Source organism: Narcine bancroftii, chromosome 7 (assembly GCF_036971445.1).
Source record: "Narcine bancroftii isolate sNarBan1 chromosome 7, sNarBan1.hap1, whole genome shotgun sequence".
Taxonomy (NCBI): domain Eukaryota; kingdom Metazoa; phylum Chordata; class Chondrichthyes; order Torpediniformes; family Narcinidae; genus Narcine; species Narcine bancroftii.
Genome location: NC_091475.1, coordinates 18,184,033 through 18,204,736, shown reverse-complemented (window position 1 = coordinate 18,204,736; position 20,704 = coordinate 18,184,033). Strand labels below are relative to the sequence as shown.

Below are 20,704 nucleotides of genomic sequence, written 5' to 3'. Positions count from 1 at the left end.
TGTGATTGAACTGTCCTTCAGAGGAGCTCATTAACACGGTGCTGTATCTGTATCGTGCTTTCAGCGTTATTATTTATCAGGTTATTGTTGCACAGGAGTGCACTGATGGTTCAATTGATGGAATCATTGAGAAACAACAAAGACAGGAAAATAACTCTATTTAATGCAATGGCAAGCTGATGTGCTTGCCAAACAAATTTCTCACTGCATCTTGGCACATGTGACAATGAACTTGAACTTAGATGCATCACGGGTCAGTGGGTGGCCCTTCTGGCCCACAAGTCTGTGCCATGACTCTGGATTTTGAGATATTGGATTCAGACTCCATGTCAGACTCATGAGAGCTCATTGTGGTTCCAGACCCCCAACGTGGGTGATTTGTAACCTCCTCCTCCTCATTTTAGGGAAAATAAATGACGATCCGGCTGGTGACATCCACATCTCACAGGTGAAATAAAATAAAATCGAGCCTGCCACTAGCCGACAAAGAAGAGCAAGATGTTCTCCTGGCTGTCTCCATCAACACTGATCTCCCATTTGGTGGAATGGAACGATTCACTGGCCAATGAGCTATTGTGTGTGAGAGCCTCCAGGGTAAACTATCACTTGCTGGATGTCCCTTACCTTCAACATTGGCCATACAGAAGAGCACCACCTCAGAATAAAAGGATGGCCCTTTAGAATGGAGGTGAGGAGAATTTGTGGAATTCATTGCCACAGATGGCCAAGCCAATGGGTAGATCTAAAGCAGAGGTTAATTGATTCTTGATTCTTCAGGGCATCAAAGATTATGGGGAGAAGGCAGGAGAACAGGATTGAGAGGAAAAATAAATCAGGTGTGATTTGAATGGTGGAGCAGACTCAATGGGCCAAAGGGCCTAATTCTGCTCCTACATCTCACGGGGAAGATCGTTGGTCACTGTGGAAACAGAAATCTTACCCTCCTGCTATCTACTCTATGGCAGAAGATGCCGTCTAGGTCAGCGAGGAGGAAACTAGGCAATGTTACCATAACGGAGTCCTTCCAGTGGCTACTACAGGCAAATAGAGTCATGGTGTGCAGAAGAGGCTTTACAGCACATCTCTGTAGAAAAAAAAATGTATTCACAAATCCTTCAAGTGATGATGTTCTTCAAATTTTTCCTCTCAAGTAACTAGAGTCGCACTATGGTAGAGAAGTTGTGCCTCACAGTTCCGAGGACCCACCTTCAATCCTGACTTTTTGTGCTGAGTTAGCATGTTCTCCCCGTGACCTCGTGATATTCTCCCTGGGGTGTCCTAGCTTCCTCTCACATCCCAAAGATTTGCTGGGTTCTGTAACTTGATGAAGTGGCAGGGGTGGGGATGGGCGGAGAAGGAGTGTGGTGGATTTGAACCAGGATCACATATGCTGTAATGGCGTTGTGTGTACGGCTTCACTATTTTGAAGCATAGAGGAGCAAACCACCACACCACTCCCACTTGCCCTCACCCTTTCATCCCTCAGTCAATTCACAAAACATTGCTGTCTGTGGGGCCTTGCTGCATGCACATTGGAGCAACCTTTCAAGGCAGAAACAGTGCCACAAACTCATGGGCTTTAAATGCTTTTTGGGTGATGCAGAAATGCAAGTCTTTCTTCGGAATGCAAAGCTCCCCTGCTGTTATTCCATTTGAAGAGCTTAATTACAAAGAGCATTAATCCAGCACACCTGTGGCATCAAAGCCCCTCACACTCTCCAAACCACAGTTCTTGTGGTGCAAGCGAGAATTACTTTCACAAAATTCACAGCAGGTGCTCAACAAACAGCACCAACACAGGACAATTACAAGAGCTTGACTCAGTGATTACAAGGGAATGAAGCCAAAGGCACTCAACATGTTTTTCTCAGAAAGGACTGAAATGGAGAGGTCTTACAGATGCTTTGAGTGTGCTTTAAACTGTCCACAAGCCCCAACTATTGCTATGAACTTCATTCAGAGAAAATGCATTGCTTGGGCTGTAGCCCCAGCACCGGTTTATGTGGTCATGCTCTTAAATTTAGCACCAACTAATGAATCCTGCCTTGAATTAAAATGAGTTTTTGACCAAGTTGTCAGATGGATATAAAAGATCACACCGTTTCTCCAATGTTCTGTTTCCAAATTTATCTGCTCTTAAGTACATAAGAAATAGTGGGGGAGGTTATTTCTCCATCTGAGCCTGCTTCATTATTCATAGAACACAGAGCAGAGTCCAGCATAGGAACAGGCAGCTTGGCCCACGATGTCTCTGCTGAACACGATGCCGATTTGAACTAAATCTCTTTTGGCTGAACACCATCCATGTTCCTCCATTCCCAACATGTTCAAGTTTAAGCTTTTTATCATGTGCGTCAAAAATGCAGCAACAGGGTTTTTTTTTTGCGAGCAGACCAGTTGACATCTCATCAGCAGGAACTTAAATTTACTAACCCTCTCCACCGCCAACCTGCCAACAAAGGCAGGCACATGGGCCCTCAGCTGCCCAATCCTGAAGTCCACAATAAGCTCCCTGCTTCTGCTGATGCTAAGATCTCCACACAACCAGATCCTCAATCTCCACACCATGTTCTGAATCACCATAAGTTATCTAGCCGAGAATGGTGGTGTTCTTAGCTAATTTATAGATTGCTTTGGCGGGGACTAAACACCTTATGTTTCCCTTGTTGATGTGGAGGAACTGAGTTACAAGGAAATGTTAAACAGGCTATGACTTTATTCCCTAGAATGTAAAAGAATGAGGAGGAGGGATTTGATAGAGGCATATAAAGTCATGATGGGCTTGTTTGACAGAGTAGATGCAAGCAAGCTTTATCCACGGAGGGTGGGTGCGACAAAAACTAGAGGACTTGGGTTAACGGTGAAAGGTGAGCTGTTTAAAGGGAACTTTCTCACACAGTGGGTGGAAAGGGCGTGGAATGGCCTCTACCAGAGGAGGTTGCGAATGTGGGTTTGATTTATGAGATTTAGGAAACAATTTGGGTTGAAGCATTTATCAGAGGGGTATGGAGGGTGATGGTCCGGGTTCAGGTCATTGGCGTGAGGCAGAAAAATAGTTTGGCACAGACTAGACGGGATAACGGGCCGGTTTTGTGTTGAAGTTTTCTACAGTTCTCTGATCGAGGAGGAGATGATAGTTCCAGCTCGCACTAGCATTTTCTGCTGAGGAAAATCAACGATTCAGATGCCAAAGAAATTGCATTTCTCTCTGACTCTGAGTTTAATATGCACCTTATTTTCTGCTGAGGAAGTCAACGATTCAGATGCAAAAGAAATTGCATTTCTCTCTGACTCTGAGTTTAATATACACCTTAAAATACCTCTCTTCCTAATACCATTTTTCAGTGCTGGCTGTTAAAAGTAAATTCAGCATCACGCCTTTGAAGTGCCTTGCAATGTTTGACGTAGTTAGAGGCATGATATAAATACATTGTTAAACTGCTCACCTCCTTAGTCAATGCTCCAGTTACAAGCCCAGAGAATTGACAGCAATTTCCAAACTGCTGTCATATTGAACCAAGGCATTGTGAAGGAAAAATTATCCTTAGCTTCTTCATAGGACACTGGCAGGTGTCTTGGGGAGGAACAACATTGGCTGACTTGTAGCTCAACCACAACTAACAACTACTTTAATCAGTGTGCACTTACATCAACTTCAGAACAAGTGTTTGGCAGCATCAATGATATTTGTCATTCTTTGACAAGAGCTCCAATAAGATCAGATTACAACCAATCATTAGGAGGCATATCAGAGCTCAGAGCTTTTCTGAAGGATTTCTCTAATTGTATATGCGGAAGATGAAATATAACAAGCAAAATGGTAAATGTATTCCAATGCTCTTACCAAGTGGTTCCTGGAACTGATTAGCTGATTTCTACTTCTTTCATTCAAACTACCATTTTTAAAGTCAAGCATTGTGCCCATTTACACTTTATCCAGCCATTCTCAACCTTTTTTTTTTGGCTATCGCCCAAACACGCACCCGCCTCCCCCCACCACATGACTCTGCCTAAAGGTTATGGGCCCCCTTCCCTGCAAAATTGTCAAGTTTTGCTTTCTTCCATACTTCTCTCATACCGACTCTGTGAAAAACTTTTTCTTAAATTCTTATGTAAGGTGAAAAGAAAATAAGGCTTTAACTTAAATGTGGTGTCTCCCTCCCTCACCCACCCCAGGCCCACGCTGAGAATGGCTGCATTTGACCATTGTTCTGAACTTCGTAACACAGCGTCAAGTGTACATTAAAATCATGTACACAGCCCTTTTGAAGTTGGTGCCTTCTTAAACCTCAATATGTATGCATGGATTTGAATTACATTTGTATTAATTTGTGATGTGTATATGATAGGACATGCTTTTTTGCTGTGTAGGATTTATAAGTTAAATTCAATAAAAATATTTTAAAGAATGAACCTCAATACTCCACCTTGTGAAGGTCCTCCCATAGTATTGTGAGGGAAGAGGTTCCAGGATTTAAACTCTAAGATAATGAAAGAAAGGTGATTGTGTTGCAGCGCACTCTCTCATGGCGAACCGGCCCCGCGTGTAACGCCACGTGGCAGGGCAGCCATGGGGAGATGGCACCGTCAGGGGTTTTTCCTAATTCAAACCTCCCTCTGAGCTCAGGCCTCGGGCAGTGCCACACACTTGGTGACTGAGCCCGTGCTGCCCTTAAAGGGTCGTGCGCTAAATTCAAATAAACAGTCATGAATGACCCTCGACGTGGTGGCTGAGCTTTCTTCAACTGTGCAGAGTGCCACAGTGGTGACCCTGACGTGATCGACTGTTTATTTGAATTTAGCGCGCGCCCCTTTAGGGGCAGCGCGGGCTCAGACACCACGTGTGTGGTGACGTCATAATCGCTGCCCGAGGCACACGCTGATAGAGAGGTTTGAATCAGGAAGAACCCATGACGGTGCCATCTTCCCATGGCTGCCCCGCCACGTGGCGTTACACGCGGGGTCAGTTCGCCATGAGAGAGTGCGCTGCCACAATACTTTCCCAAGTCAAAATGATGCGAAATTTTGAGGGGAGTCTATCATCTACTTTTCAGAGATATTTCACTGTAAATGAGATTCTGGTAGTAGAATCTTTTGGCGTGTCCAGCAGGCTTATGCCAAATAGATTAGCTATACCACAGATTATAATAATGATAATGGTAAGTATTGTCACCTTGACTCGTAACAGCTTATTGTCATACACATTGTACAATGTACATATGCAATGATATTCTTACTTGGTGCAGCTGAGCAGGTACTGTTAAAAAAAACTGTAATCGTATAAATTAAGTTACATTGAAGAGATAATAAATGGAAAAGATGGATGGATAATTAAGCAAAGTGCAGGAAAAAGAGATGGCGTTGTAATAGTGCAGACAGGCCTTTGGTGCTGTTTGAAAATTTTATGATGAATGTGTGAAGGGGAGGTTCAGGTGCCTGATAGCCTTTGGAAAGAAACTGTTCTTCACCCTTGAGGTACTAGACTTTAGGCTTCTGTACCTTCTGCTCAAAGGTAGCGGCAAAGAGAAGTAGTGATGGGGGCCATTTATGATGTTGGCTGCCTCCTTGAGGTAGCACTTTGTATGGATGGGAGGTCTGCTGCCTTCTGCAGTCTTTGGCATTCCTTGGCATTCGAATTACCAAACCAGGCTATGAGTCAATCATTCATTATACAGGGCACCTGTTTGAAAGATTATCAAATCTCCTCAGACTCCTTAGAGATGTTCTGGCATAGGTGAATTGAATTGGAAACAATCTATATGCTCAAGAGTGTACAAGCAATAGAGCAGAGGGGTAAGTACATAGCTTTGGGGTTCCCACCTCCCCCTGCCCCCTGTGTTGATAGTCAGTAAGGAGGAGGTGATGTTGCCGATCTGAACTGTTTGGGGTCTACCAATGAGGAAGTCAAAGATCCAGATAAGGAGGCACAAAAAAGCGGCTAAGATCCTTTAGTTTGGTCGGATGCTTTGCCGGTATGGTGGTGTGGAAAGCTGAGCTGTCGTCAATGCACAACAGCCTGAGGCTGGTGTTTCTGTGGTGCAGGTGATCTAACACAGAGTGGGGGGTCCGCAAGATGTCATCTGCCATTGACCTGTTGTGGCAATAGGTGAATTGAAGGAGGTTCAGGTCCTTCCTGAGATAGGAGTTGATCTGCTCCACAACCAACCTCCCATTTTTCTGAAAATTAGTTGGTATAGACCGATGTAACTCCTCATAAGCTATCCCAATCATCTCTAGAATCATCACTCTCCAATTCAGGAGACTAGACCTGCACACAGTACTCCTGGTACGACCTCTGTATCCTGTACTGTCACGGCAGAACCTCCCTGCTCTTAACTTCAATCTTCTAGCAATGAAAACCAACATCCCATTTGCCTTCTTGATCACCTGATGCAGCTAATAATCATTTTTTTTTGCATTTCCTCAGCTTTGACCTCCTTATTATGTACTTAGTGCCCCACCCAGAGAAGGCAAGCATACCTTTCACTTGCTTTATCTCCCTATCTTGGTTGAGAGAGAGGGTGCATTTTTCTTTCAACAGATTACTTAACCACAAACCAAAGCAGAAGTACATTTCTCCCATTTTGTTTTTGCTTCCACATAACTCGTTCCCAAAAGCTATCAGGCTTAAAGCTCCACATTCTACCCTAACCCTTCAGAAATTACTCTGGGACCACCAAAAGATCTGTCTGCATGACTTAAATGTCACTTCCTTTTTTTGCACTAACTGCCATTGTGAATATTTATTCATCTAGTCTTTTATATTCATTATTTTTTTCTATCTCAGAGGATACTATGTCAATTTTAATTTATACTGCAATTGCTGATGCGCATAATGTGCCTGTGTGTCTGTAGAAAGAACAATTTCAGTACATTTGCACATTTTATTTGTGTCTTTGATAATAATAGGAGGGGCGTAGCGGTTGGCACGACGCTATTGCAGTGCCAGCGACCTGGGTTCGCAACTGCCGTGTCTGTAAGGAGTCTGTATGTTCTCTCTGTGACCTGTGTGGATTTCCTCCGGGTGCTCCAGTTTCCTCCCACCCTCCAAAATGTATGGGTTGTAGATTGATTGGGTGTAATTGGGCGGCAGGGTTCTCAATGGGTGGAGCAATAAATTGACTTCAACTGTGTAGTAAAATCATTTTTAAAAAAAATGATAATTTGTAGTAATATTCATATTCAGGTTTTCTGATCTAGCCACAGAACAAAAGATCTTTATTTCTGGAATAATTTTAGAAAATATGTTTCCTGAAAGTCAGCTCCGAGAACCGGAAACCACTGAACCTTCATTAAGTGTACCAGCAGCATTAACCACTAATTAGAGGGGGAAATCAATCCAGAAGCAACTCCTCCACTCCCACTGCTTACCATTTAATTGCTGTGGTGGTGTCAGGGCAGTTCCTTTGGCTCCTGGTCAGAGTGGAGTTAAGAACACCTGAGTTGCCATGGCAATCCTGTTTTCTGATGCTCAGAGTTGTGCATCTCTGCATTCCCAAAATAATACCCAGCTGATGTTTCATTCCCAGAGGAAACATTTTTAAATGAGTGAAACATAGCCAGGTTTCTAATGTTAACTTCGGAAAACAAAAGGGTGTAAAAATAGGGCAAGTATCAGGAGTCATAATTTTGTATACCTCTAACAAATCTCACCTTATTCTTCTACACTCTATGGAATAAAGTTGTAAGCTGTTTAACCTTTCCTTGTCACTTAGTTCCTCAAAACCTGGCAATATCCAAATGAATCTTCTCCACACTCTTTCAAAGGATGCTCGCATTGATCAAAATGTATGTGGAGCTCTACCTAGCTTTCCATTTGTGGTGAGGAAATACTTTCTTGATTGATTCACCAATTTCCTTTGGGAGGCAAGGTTCCCCAAACTTGGTTCACATCTGGAACAAGCTGCCAGAGGTGGTGGTGGAATCAAGTACATTTACTACATCGAAGAGGCATTTGGATAGACACAAAGGTATTGATGGACATTGGCTTAAAACAAGCATATGGAATATATCATCTGAGGAACTGAAAATAATTTAAATATCAACTCCGCTCACCCAACTGAAACATCTGGAACAAAGCCTGTTGTGGTTAAGGTAATTACCATATAACTATAACCATATAACTGTTTACGGCACGGAAACAGGTCATGTCGGCCCTTCAAGTCCATGCCGGTTCACTTGAACAACTCCACTAACTTCCCCCTCCTGCTCTTCCACCCATAACCCTCCAACCCCCTCACATCCACGTACACAACCAACCTTCTCTTAAATGACAGAAGGGACCCTGCCGCAACTATCTCTTTTGGAAGATCATTCCATTCTGCCACCACTCTCTGAGTGAAAAAGCATCCTCTAATATTTCACCTAAAGTTTTGCCCCTTTACAGATGTAATTTTCTAGTAAAATTAAAACTGCATCATACCTCCCACTTCTACTTGTCGGGTTCACAAGAGGAGCCTTGCTAATAATCTTAAATAACTAGAGCAGGGGCTCTCAACCTTTTACTTTCCACTCACATACCACCTTAAGTAATCCCTATGCCTGTGATTAATAAGGGATTGCTTAAATTGGGTGGGAAGGGAAGGTTGAGAATCTCTGCTCTAGACCCAATTGTGACTGAAATATTTGCATTGGCTCATTTCCTTTGGAGTGACGAAACTGTGCACGTAATGAGTCAATTAGGGACGATTAAAACAGTGGTTTCAACCTTTTTCTTTCCACCCACATACCACCTTAAGCAATCCCTTGCGGCAATAGGGAATACTTAAAGTGGTACATGAGTGGAAAGTAAAAGATTGAGAACCACTGAGCTCGAGAGTACGATACAGATCACTAAAGCCAAGAGTGAAAATAGTTTCAATGGCATAAAGTGCATCTCAAGAGAAAAGTAAAGGAATAGCAATAGAGGAATGCATCAATACAGCTCAAACTCACAAGTGGCAAGTGGGATTTCCAGTTCTAAAAGCCAGCACTGAAGTACCAGACAGGTGCATGTGTTAATTGCTGGAATGTCAGTCTCATCATGCGATATATGAAAGTTGCAATACGAAGCAGATTAAAATGATTCAATTCAAGGATAAGTGTGGGCATGAGCCTTCTGTGATGTGTGATGCACTGCCATGAAAAATAATTTACTGGAATTTGAAAGTTTTTGAGGTGATGTGGCTGAAAGAATATTTTCCCATTTGGGAAAATCTAAAATTAGGGGGTTAGTTTCAGATAAAGGGATAGACTGAGTAAATAAAACAGAAAAATAAAAAAGAAAAGGCTAGATAGACTCCACAAGTCAGCAAGTACCTGTGGAGAGGGAAAAACAGTGCGGAGGTTTCAGGTCTCGGACCTTGCATCGGAACTGAAGATTAAGATTTATATTTTTTTCTCTCGCAGGGATCATGAATCTTCGGGCACCTGGACTCCGGCATGTCATCACGGAGATGGGCTCCCTGACTGCATTCGCGGCTGAAATGGACAGACTTTAGGGGCTGAACACGAATCAACAGACTTGGGGAGAGGCAGGAAATGAGTTAATCCTGAAAGCATTGGAGCGGGCTTAAGGGGCCAGATGCCCTCCTCTCCTATTTTTGATGTAGTGTAAACCATCATTTGTAACATAATGTCACTGAGCCCCAATTCTTCCTCTCAAATAATGTCTTATCAAGTTAAATTCCAAGTTCATTATCATCTGATTGCACGAGTACAACCCCACGAAACAGCGTTCTCTGGTCGTCGGTGCAAAACATATAGGCACGCAACCAGACAACACAAATACAGACAAACGATACATATGCAGTGCGTATGTACCTAGCTGAACATAAATAAATAAATATTATTCTTTCCCTAAAAGACCTGGAGGAAAAATTTCTGATGGAATTAAAAGTCAAAGCACTTTCATTGAATTTCCGCTCTCGGAAACAACTCGCTGCGTTTCCTAATTCCACATTTTTTTTCCAATTTGTGCGATACATAATTCAACACATTCTCATCTCTTGTTTTGATGCCAGTGCTTTTCCTCCAACGACATTATCAGGTTAGACATCAAGGGCTGTACTTTATGGATTTCGTTGCATCAGTCACTGAAATGAAACTCTGCAAGCTGCTGGGTGCATCTCTCTCACTCACTTCCTTCCTCCCTCCTTCCCACTACAAACCCTCTGCAGGCTCCTTGACCAGAGAGAGAGAGAGAGAGAGAGAGAGAGAGAGAGAGAGAGAGAGAGAGAGAGAGAGAGAGAGAGAGCATTATTCACGCTCGTGCATTCTCATTCTGTGTGATCTCATTTCTTCAGGGAATGAGACGGAGAACAGCTACCTGACGGACCAGGGAAGTGACACATAAGAAATGCACAGTACAGATCAAGATTTTTAAACGTATTTCCCTGTGAAACAAAATGGGAGTCGAGGTGAATATATTTTTTTCTCACAGCTATTAGGCTTTTGAAGTTAAGTCAAGTTTATTGTCATCTGATTGTACAAGGAACCCGACAAAACAGCGCTCTCCGATCTGTGGTGCAAAGCACACAAGCACACCATCAGATATAACACACATACAGGCAAATAATCTTTCTTTCTTCTTTCTTTCCTCTTTCTTTCGCTTGGCTTCGCGTACAAAGATTTATGGAGGGGTATATCCACATCTGCTGCAGGCTCGTTGGTGACTGACAAGTCCGATGCGGGACAGGCAGGCACGGTTGCAGCGGTTGCAAGGGAAAATTGGTTGGTTGGAGTTGGGTGTTGGGTTTTTCCTCCTTTGTCTTGGCGCCTCACAGTTCGGCGGGCAGCAACCTCCTTTGAAGAAGACCGCAGAGCCTACCTCACTGACAAAAAGAGGCAAACAATACATATGCGAGAAGTATATATCAATACAAATAAATATAGTTTTGTAATTATGAGAGACTATTGGATGGTTAGTGTGAGCGGTTCCTTTGGTCGTTCAGCATTCTTACTGCCGATGGGAAGAAGCTGTTCCTCAGCATGGTGGTGCTGGCTCTGTTACTCCTATATCCTTCTCACAATGGGAGCAGCTGTAAGATGCTGCATGTGGGGTGGAAGGGTCCTCAATGATTTTCCTCGCTCTCTTCAGACAACAATCCCAGAGCATCATGTCGATGTGGTGGGGGTGGGAGGGGGGTACTACAGTGAACCTTCCTGTACTACACCAATCCCAACCACAAAATACTCTGGGACCACCAAAAGATCTCTCTGGACCTCTGTTTTCTCGCACTACATGAAACTGTGAATATTGTTTTTAAAAATGTGTCCAAACTTTTACATTTAGTATCGCCTTTTTTTCGGTCTTGTCCTTCATGATGACTTACTTTATCCCATTGTAGTTGGTGTATCTTACAAAGCTGCAAGTAAGAATTGCAGTGCATTGTACTTGTGTATATGACAATAAATTACTTTAATCAATTAACAAACAAAACCATTTGAGTCAAAGGAAGGCCACTGTGCCTGAAGAATTGGGATTTGTCATGATCATAATGTTGTCAAGAGAGGAACTTCATATCCGTTCATTCTTTTAGAAGAGCCATCGAGTTTTACAGCACAGAATCAGGCCCTTTGACCTTCTGACCAAGTTGTCTACTCAATCTTGTCCCATTTGTTAGGTTGGGGTATGTAACTCACATCTGAACACATGAATTGGAAGTAGGACTGGGCCACTAAACTAGTTGAGCTTGCCCTGCCATTTAATCAGATTATGGCACATCTAATTGATACAACAATCTCATCTCCCTTCCCAACATTTCATCCCCAATGCTAAATAAGAATCTCTCTCTCTCTCTCTCTCTCTCTCTTTCTCTCTCCCTGTCTTAAAAATCTTCACTTTGCTTCTAGTACCCTTTAAGGAAGAGAGTTGTGAAGACTCAAAGCCAAAAAAACTCATTCTCTTCATTTCTATTTAATGGATGTCCCTTTATGCACAACGAACACTAGTTATGGATTGTCCCAGAATTTTCCACTGAGGTTAGGTGAGATTAAAAACTAGAGGACATGGGTTTAGGGTGAAAGCTTAAAGAGAATATTAGGGGGAAGATCTTCACACAGAGAACAGCTGAGAGTATGGATGAGCTATCAGCTGAATTGGTAAAGGCACGCACAATTTTGACAGTTAAGAAAAAAATGGACAGGTACATGGATGGGATGGGTATAGAGATATAAAGGTCAATGGGAGTAGGCATATTATTAGTTTGGCACAGATTAGAAAGGCTGATGAGCCTCCTTCATGATTTCATCAACACAGAGGCCCTGGGACAGATATTGATACCCAGGAACTTGAAGTTCTTAAACTTTTTTCCACTGCTGACCCCTTGATGCAATACAGGAAATAAATATTCACAAATAAAAATAATGTGCGGAGTAAAAGGTTGGCCATGGTTAGCATTGCGGTTAGCACAACGCTGTTACAGCACCACTGATCAGGACCACGGTTCGAATTCCACGCTTTCTGTAAGAAGTTTGTGCATTCTCCCCGTGTCCGCATGGGTTTACTCCCACTGTTCAAAACGTACCGTGGGTTGTAGGTCAATTGGGCAGCACGGACTCATAGCCAAAAGGTCATGTTACTGTGCTGTATATTTAATTAAATGAGTCTCTGATTGAGTTTGTTGTTCAGGAGTCTATTGGTGGAGGGGCAGCAACTTCTTCTGAACCTGGTGGTACAAGACTTGTACCACTCTTCGCCCAAGTGTTTTGGCTTCCTTTCCGTGGCTCAGCCACCGTTGCGAGATTGTCTTCCCTCCTGCTTTGCAAGCAGGCTCGAGGCTGTTATTTTGCCCAACAGGGCAGTGCAATTTCAGGCTGTTGTTGAGCAAAGACTGAAGTGGGAAACGACTCATCATTCACATCTTGATTGCATTTGTAGCTAGGTCGTGGAAGGTGAGTACTCTCTACACTGAATCGGATCTCTCACTTTATCACTTATCATACATGGACAAAACAAATTTACACACATCTTCCCACCATCCAAGAGGTGACACATAAGGTTGTTCCCAGCCATATCCACTCAATTAATTTTCTTGGCTGCCATACACCAACTGTAAAGATTGCAGTTTTTTAATAACAAAGTGGCTGAGGTATATGATTTGATTTTTGTTCCACTTCCCACTTTATTTGATTCATGCTTTCTGGCTGAGAATTTAAGATAAAAGGTGTTGTTTGCTGTCTGATAGTGTAGGACCATGAGAAACTAGGAGCAGGAGCAGGTCATTTAGCCTCCAAGCCTGCCCCACCATTCAATAAGATCACGGGTGACCCCTGCTGGTCTCAACCTGTGCCAGTTCCCCCTGGTCCTTCGTTAGAACCATAGAACATTACAGCACGGAAACACATTATTCGGCCCTTCTTGTCTGTGCCAAACCATTATTCTGCTTCCTCCCACTGACCTGCTCCCTACCCCTCCCATCCATCTACCTGTTCATATTTTTACTTAAATGTAAAATTAAGCCCACCTTCATCACTTCAGCTGGCAGCTTGATCCACACTCCCACCACTCACTGCAATGAAAACGTTCCCCCTAATGTCTCCTTTAAACATTTCACTTTTCACCCTTAACCCATGTCCTGGAGTTTTTATCTCTCCTAACCTCAGTGAAAAGAAGCCTGTTTGCATTGACTATATGTGCATCATTTTGTATTCTTCAATCTTTCAAATAGTTATCCATGTCTGATGATTCAGTCTCCTCTTTCTTTGTTGGAAGAGAATTGCAAAGATTCAGTACCCTCTAAGAGATGAAATTTAAACCATCTGTCCCTTGTTTAGACAATAAGAACATAAGATATAGGAGCAGATAGATGCCACTCATCCTATAAGTCTGCTCTGCCTCAAATATAACCAACGACTTGGCCTCTCATAGCCACCCTGGTTGCAAATTCCAGAGGTTCTCCACTCTCTGGCTAAAGAAATTCCCCTGCATCTCGGTGTCTCCTTCAATCCTGAAGCTGTGGCCTCTTGTCCGAGACTCCCCTACCACGGGAAACAACTTTGCCACATCTACTCTGTCCAGGCCTTTGAGCATACAAAATGTTTCCATGAGGTCCTCCCTCATTCTTCCGAACTCCATATGTTAATCCTTTCATTCCAGGAATCATTCTTGTGAATCTTCTCTGTACCCTCTCCAATGCCAGCATGTCCTTTCTTAAATAAAGAGCCCAAAACTGTACCCTATACTCCAAGTGAAGCCCCACTAGTACTTTGTAAAGCCTCAACTTCACATCCCTGCTCTTGTATCCCATTCCTCTTGCATAATCTTTTCAAGGAGAGAACCTCGGAAGACCTTCCATGAAACTGTTCTCAACCTTTGTTTAAGGAAGGGCCAACCTGATCAGATCTATTCCCAATTCAGCTATTATTCTCACACTCCGTTACCCTGTGCCGGTCCACTGCCTCTCCTGAGCCCACAACCTTTGAATTCTGGGCTGTCGAGCATGGGTGCCAAAATCTTTGTCCCGGACTTCCATGGGTCTTTTGTGTAAGAAAAGCTACCCCATTCTACAGGCAGTTTCAACCTACATGGGGCCATTAGATGCAACGGTTGGGCAGTAGGGCCCTGTGAAGGAGAACACTGTCTCCATGCACTCCTCATCTGGAGTCAACACCAGTGACACCTCTACCTTGAGTGTGGCTGCAGCAACATTTCCATCTTCACATAGCATCATACATGTTGCAGAGTGACACGGTTTTATAGAAGCCATCAAACCCCTTCACCAGTAAAACTAGAAAATCTGCAGATGCTGGGGTTGAGTGCAATGCACAAACACTTAACCCTCATCCCTCCTCCTTTCCTCTCCTCCTCTTCTTCCACTCTACCACTTCTTCCCTTTCACCTCTCCTACTCTGCCTCCCTCCCTCCTCTCCTCTCCTCCCCTTCCTCCTTCCTTCCCTCCTCATTCCCTTCCCTCTTCATCCCATTCTTCTCTCCTCCCCACCTCATCCTTCTTCCCCTCCTCTCCTCTCTCCTTCCTCTCCTCTCCTCCTACCTTCTGCTTTTCCCATCCCCCTTCTTCTCTTCCTTGTCCTCCTGCTAGTTCCCCACCCCAACCTTTTTATTCATTTGCCTGCCTATTTTTGCTTCTACCCAGGCCTGAAACATTAGTATATCCCTTTGCTTCCTATGGATGTTGTGTGGCCCGCTGAGTTTCTCCAACTGGCTTGTGCATTAAACTCCTTCATCATCTTGGCCATCTGCTCTACACTTTCTCTGCTCTTGAGGCAATTTTCCTGACTGTTAAGCATGGCTTGGCTCTAAAGGTTAGGTCATAACTGGAGGGTGGTAGTGGGGACAAGCTCCCACTGCCACACAAATGGTCTTCATGGTGCACAACCAAGTCCAACTCCTGGCCTTCACGTGTAGCATAGTTCTTATGCCTGGTGAAGCTGTTCTCGTTGAGATGAGAAGGGGCGAAGGTGAGTCACTGGTGCTTTGAAACCACTTGCTCCGGGCAGATGGGGTTCGATAATCACAGGAGGTAACTCATCTAGGAGAGGGAAAACTCAGATTTCAAACCTCCGCTGCCTTATGGCTACACCCGCTCACAGAAAAGGCTTTGGGGGTAAACCCTGAGGGAAAAATCTGGAGTCAGGAGTCCAGAAAATGGCCAACTGCTGTACCCAGCACCGGCACGGCATCTCCTGCGATGCTGCTGGCACCAAACTGTATCGACTTTCATCGTTCCTTTGAACCTGTCATTAGCATGGAGGTGGGGGTGGGGGGGGGTCCCCACTGCATGGGCAACAGACAGATCTCCATATCAACTCTGCCCTGGCCTGCGCCCTGGAGATGCCGCTCCACAGTGACTACCAGAGACGCAGTACCCATAGTCGACCATGACCGATGGAGGCCACGCACATCAAGCATGGCTGAAAATGTTCATCCATGGTACTATTTGACTGCTCAGCCAAGTGTTTTTGTTTGCCGAGTTCTCTATTGATTGCTGTTTGGGTAGCAAATAGTTGATCCAGTGGGATGTGTGGAAGGGAGGCTTCAGATATGTCAATAGTTTGGTTGTTGGCACACTGTGTTAATGATATCTGAGATCTTGTAAGTAGGACAGATATAACTTCATTTGTATCTCTCGAGGGCTCATTAAGGTTTAATTTGACCACATACCTGCACTTTCCTAACCCAATCCCGCTGCCTCTCATTCAATATTGGAACAACAACAAATGATTGAAAGGCTACAGATCAAAGACAACATCAGCTCAAAGGATCGAGCTCATTTCTCCCAGTCAGAGATCAATTTCTGAGCGAAAACAACAAAGTGTCGGGATAAAGACAGAGGGGAAACAACTCATGCAGAGAATGGATATGATAGGTAGGTATTTGATGAAATGAAGCTCCAGGAAGCAGGAGTTTCAGTGCATGTGTCCATTGCTCTGAAGCATATGACCAAAAGATCTCTTCTCATCTCATCCGCTAAGAATACGTCAGTAATTACTTTTGTGGGCCCTGGAGTTAGTAGGGAAAAGTAAGTTCTGGATTAGCCAGGGCATTAATTGTTATGGGGAGAAGGCTGGGCAGTGGGGCTGAGTGGGAAAACGGATCAGCTCATGTTTAAATGGCAGGACAGACTCAATGGGCTGAATAGCCTATTTCTGCCCCTATATCTTATGGTATTATGGTCTTAAGAAGATCGTTAAGCCATTTGGACTGATGAGCGGTGACTTAATCGAGGTATATAAGATTATGAGGGACTGAGATGGGGCATCAATAGCAAAAAAAAATTCAACATACAGCATGGTAACAGGCCTTTTCACTCCATGTGTTTGTGCAGCTCAATTTATACCCCATTAACCTACACCCCCAGTACATTTTGAATGGTGGGAGGAAACCGGAGCCTCCCGAGAAAAATCCACAGAAACACGGGGAGAACGTACAAACTCCTTACAAGAGAGTGTGGGATTTGAACCTGGTTTAGTCCTGATTGTTAGTGCTGCAAAGGCATTGCACTAACTGCTACGCCAACTGGGCTCCCCTTTTTAAGATGAGTGGAGGAAAGTTCAGGGGAGATGTCAGAGATCTTTTTTTAAACACCGAGAGGGGTGGGTGCCTGGAACACATTGTCGGGAGTGCTGGGGGAGGCTGGTACAATCAGGACATTCACAAGGCTCTTAAACTTCTTACGTGGATGTAAGAAAAATAGAGGCTTATGAGTGTGAGGTCGGGAAAATTGGATGGTTGTCAAGTAGGTTTACATAGGTCAGCACACATTGTGGGCTGAAGGGCCCGTATTGTGCTGCTTTAATCATTGGGGACCGAGTGAAGTACCTCCCTTCCCTGAAAAATGACCAAGGTAATTTATCCGTGGGCTTGACAAAGAATTTGCTGCGCTTCTGAAGCTTGGTTAACCATTGGTTGAGCTGGGAATCAAATTGGTGAGACCACATCAAGAGTGTCCTGTACTGACGTAGTCTCCTTATTGAAGGAAGAATGCAAATTTTTGGAAGCAGGTTAGAGAAGGTTTACTAGACTAATGCTTGTTGGTATGTGTTGAATAGACGATATATTCGTTGGAGAAGAATGAAAGGGGAATTGACTGAGATTATGGGAAGTCTTGAAAAGCAGGATGCAGAGAGGTTGATTTCTCTTGTTGGAGGGTATTGTATTTCGGATCACGAAATAAACGATTGCCAATATGAGACTGAGAAGCATTTCACCAGGCATATGAGGAAGATTTGGAACTTGTCAAAGTATAGGAGAATTTGTTGCCACAGGCAGTTGTGGAGGCAAGGTCATTGGGTGTGTTTAAGACAAAGTTTGATGAGTTCTTGATTACCCAGGGTATCAAAGGTTATGGAGAGGGGGCCGGGCAGTGGGGCTGAATGAAAAAATGGATCAGCTCATGATTGAATGGCAGCTATGTGGTCTATTTCTCAAAATAGACTATTTCTGTCTTATGCTCTTAAGCAAGAGTTTTGGAATACTTTTAAGCCCGAATAAATTCTTGATTAGCCTGGCAGTGAAAGTCTGCCATAGATAGATGGAAAACAGAGCTGAGGTCAAAATTAAATAAACCATGCTCACACAATAAGGTGGTGTGGTCTAAAGAGGTTACCACCCTGCTCCACAGGGATTGGTGTTGGAGGGGGAGTGGTGGGAGGGCAAGTTTGAAAAGGGACAAGAGTGCCACTCTTTTCACACGGTGTCTATGGGGAGAACTATGGGGAGGCAGGTATAGTTACATTTAAGACATTTGGAGAGAAAGGATGAGAGAGACATGGGTCACATGCAGGCAAATGAGATGCGCTCAGGTGGTAGGCAACTCGGTCTGTTTTTGTGCGGTTTCCATTTCTCTATCCAGTACAGTGAAATCCCTGATATGCAGGATTCAAGCAACTGGCAAAAATAAAATCGGAAAACAAATAACAATTAAGTAGGAATAAAATCATCGGCACTCAGGCATGGTTTGTTTTCTTTTGTCAAGAAGGCAAAGCATCCTGCAAATATGGCTTGTTCCTGAAGGTAAAGACGAATTTTGTGCAACAGGTCGTTCCTTCAAGAGCTGTCTTAGAGTCTAGCAGCAAAGGAGTAGAGTAACAGGTCCACCAGAGCTCAGCAGTGAGCAGGCTGGTTGCCAGGGGTGCAACCGGGGCACAAAGGCGGAATTCTCTGCAAGGATGCAGGTGAGTTGAGGAAAAAGAAGTCTCCTTTACCTTTTCTAGTTTGCATCATTTGGTTAGGTTCCCGATGATCCAACCCATCTGTCCACACGTTATAGTGAAGGAACAAGCCACTACATTGATGCCGGCATATCCGTTCAATCATAGCCAATAAAAAGGGGCAGTGAGCAGGATACGGAACTCCATCAGGGCCTACGTTGACAAGATTGTGGCTGGCATGGAAAATGTATGGAGGGAAAATACAAGGTTTAGATATTACACTGCTTAAGGGGAGTGCAGCTTCCTTGTACAAGAACCAAGCTTTTAAGATCTATTTGTGATGGTAAGTACAGGTTGTACCTCTCTTATCTGGCGCTCTGTAGTTGGCAACTTCCATGGTCCAGCACGTGTTGAATCTGCCAATGTTAGTACAAACCTCTTTAAAGACAGTGCGGGATTCCAACCCCAGTCCCGATCGCTGGCACGGTAAAGCCATTGTGCTAACCGCTACAACAATCATGGTAATCGGAACCCCTTCTTCATTCATCACAAATCGTGTGTAAATGGTGAAAGGAGCACACCCATCCACAAGCTTCCACACACTCATCTCATCAACCTGCTTCGGCCCGACGTGTGGCTGAAGCTGCATTGCCCCTCGCCAGCCTCCTCAGAACAAATGGAAGTGGTGTGGAAATCAATCATCCTCCATGTGGAGGAGAAAGGTTATTCTTGTGGTCAAGAGTGGGAGAGAAACTGACGCAGTCCCACTTTTGTCGCTGAGCAAGAGTTGTGGGATGCACATACCAACCACTGGCCGGCAAGGTGCGGCGGACACTTGCCGCACTGCCCTTAGGTACACCCACAAACTTGAAATAACGGCAGAGTCTGTGTATGCACGTGCTTTCTGTTTTCGGCATTTTCTGTGGTCTGGCAATGGCCAGGTCCCAATGTCACTGGATTAAAGAGGTACAACATGTACATGATAGTATTTTGTCTTTTAAATGCAGTAAGCTAAGTCTCAAGTAACTGGAAGATACACTGAACCATCATCTACCCATCACCATAGGGGCCGAATACCAGGGGTTTCACTGTATCAATTTCTGTTTGTGTTTCCGATTCCAGAACCTGCTGTTGCCTTGCTTTTGCGATTCTCAATTCATTCTGATGGTAAATGACCAGACAGTGGAATACTAACCGATATTTTGATCATGTAAACTCCCAATCTGTTCGCTCTCGCTCACAGGTTTGGTTCAGCTGATGGTGCTCTGCCGCAGCCTGTTAAGTTTTGCATTTTTAATATTCAAAACGCATTTTCACTTAAGCACATATTTATTCCAAACTGTTAGAGACCAGACCAGACAGAACTCATTTTTGAAACAGATTCACACATATCAACATTCAGCAGAATTTTTTTGATAGAGAAGCATTTTTTTTCTTCAGGGAATGAAAGGAAATTACATTGTTAAAACATCACCAAAGAGTAATAGAGTTTTGCTGCATGGAAACAGGCCCTTCAGCCCAACTTGACCATGGCAACTCAATTGTCTACCCAAGCTAATCCAATTTGCCTACATTCAGCATTATCTCTATCCTATTCATTCATCTATCCAATTAATTGTCTTTTAAACATCACAATTTTTACTGCCTCTACTCAAAGGATACCCACCAGGCTGCAGGCTGGTGGAGACTGGCTCAAAAGAACCAGGTATTGCAATGGGGATTCAAGAGGGTTCTGAGGGCAAGAAGGACTCCAAAAGGGCCCTGGGCGCTGAAGGGTCCCTCATCGTGTTGGAGGTTTGAATCTCGGCTCGGGTTGCCGAAGGTTTGAACTGAACTGGACTCTTGTGCGGCTGCAGAGTCTGCGGGCGCACTGGAGGCGAATCCACAGATGCTCAGTGACTCTGACGGGATGCACTTTTGCTTCTCTTTCTCTAACTGCAAGGGGTGCCAGGAAACGCTAATGGTGAATCTTTGTCCGCCTTATGGCAGACTAAAGGTAATTTTAAGAAATCAGGAAGAATCCATGTCATTCTTTACATTGGCTGTCTCCACCTGAGAGAACATAGTGAGGCGCTCCATTTATCATAGCCTCCAAGTGGCGATGCACAGCCTG

General features: G+C 44.0%; 1 protein-coding gene and 1 long non-coding RNA gene across 2 annotated transcripts in view; one reads left to right on the top strand and one right to left on the bottom strand.

Annotated features, from left to right (window-relative positions):
• The window catches only part of LOC138738562 (neural cell adhesion molecule 2-like), a 1,138,397-nt gene that overhangs the window by 624,559 nt on the left and 493,134 nt on the right, over nt 1-20,704 (bottom strand). The window lies entirely within an intron of this gene.
• LOC138739799 (uncharacterized) overlaps nt 10,278-20,704 on the top strand; it is a 30,822-nt gene continuing 20,395 nt past the window's right edge. The window contains exon 1 of the long non-coding RNA XR_011342429.1: nt 10,278-10,397. This is a non-coding gene — a long non-coding RNA (uncharacterized lncRNA). The remainder of the gene's footprint in view (nt 10,398-20,704) is intronic.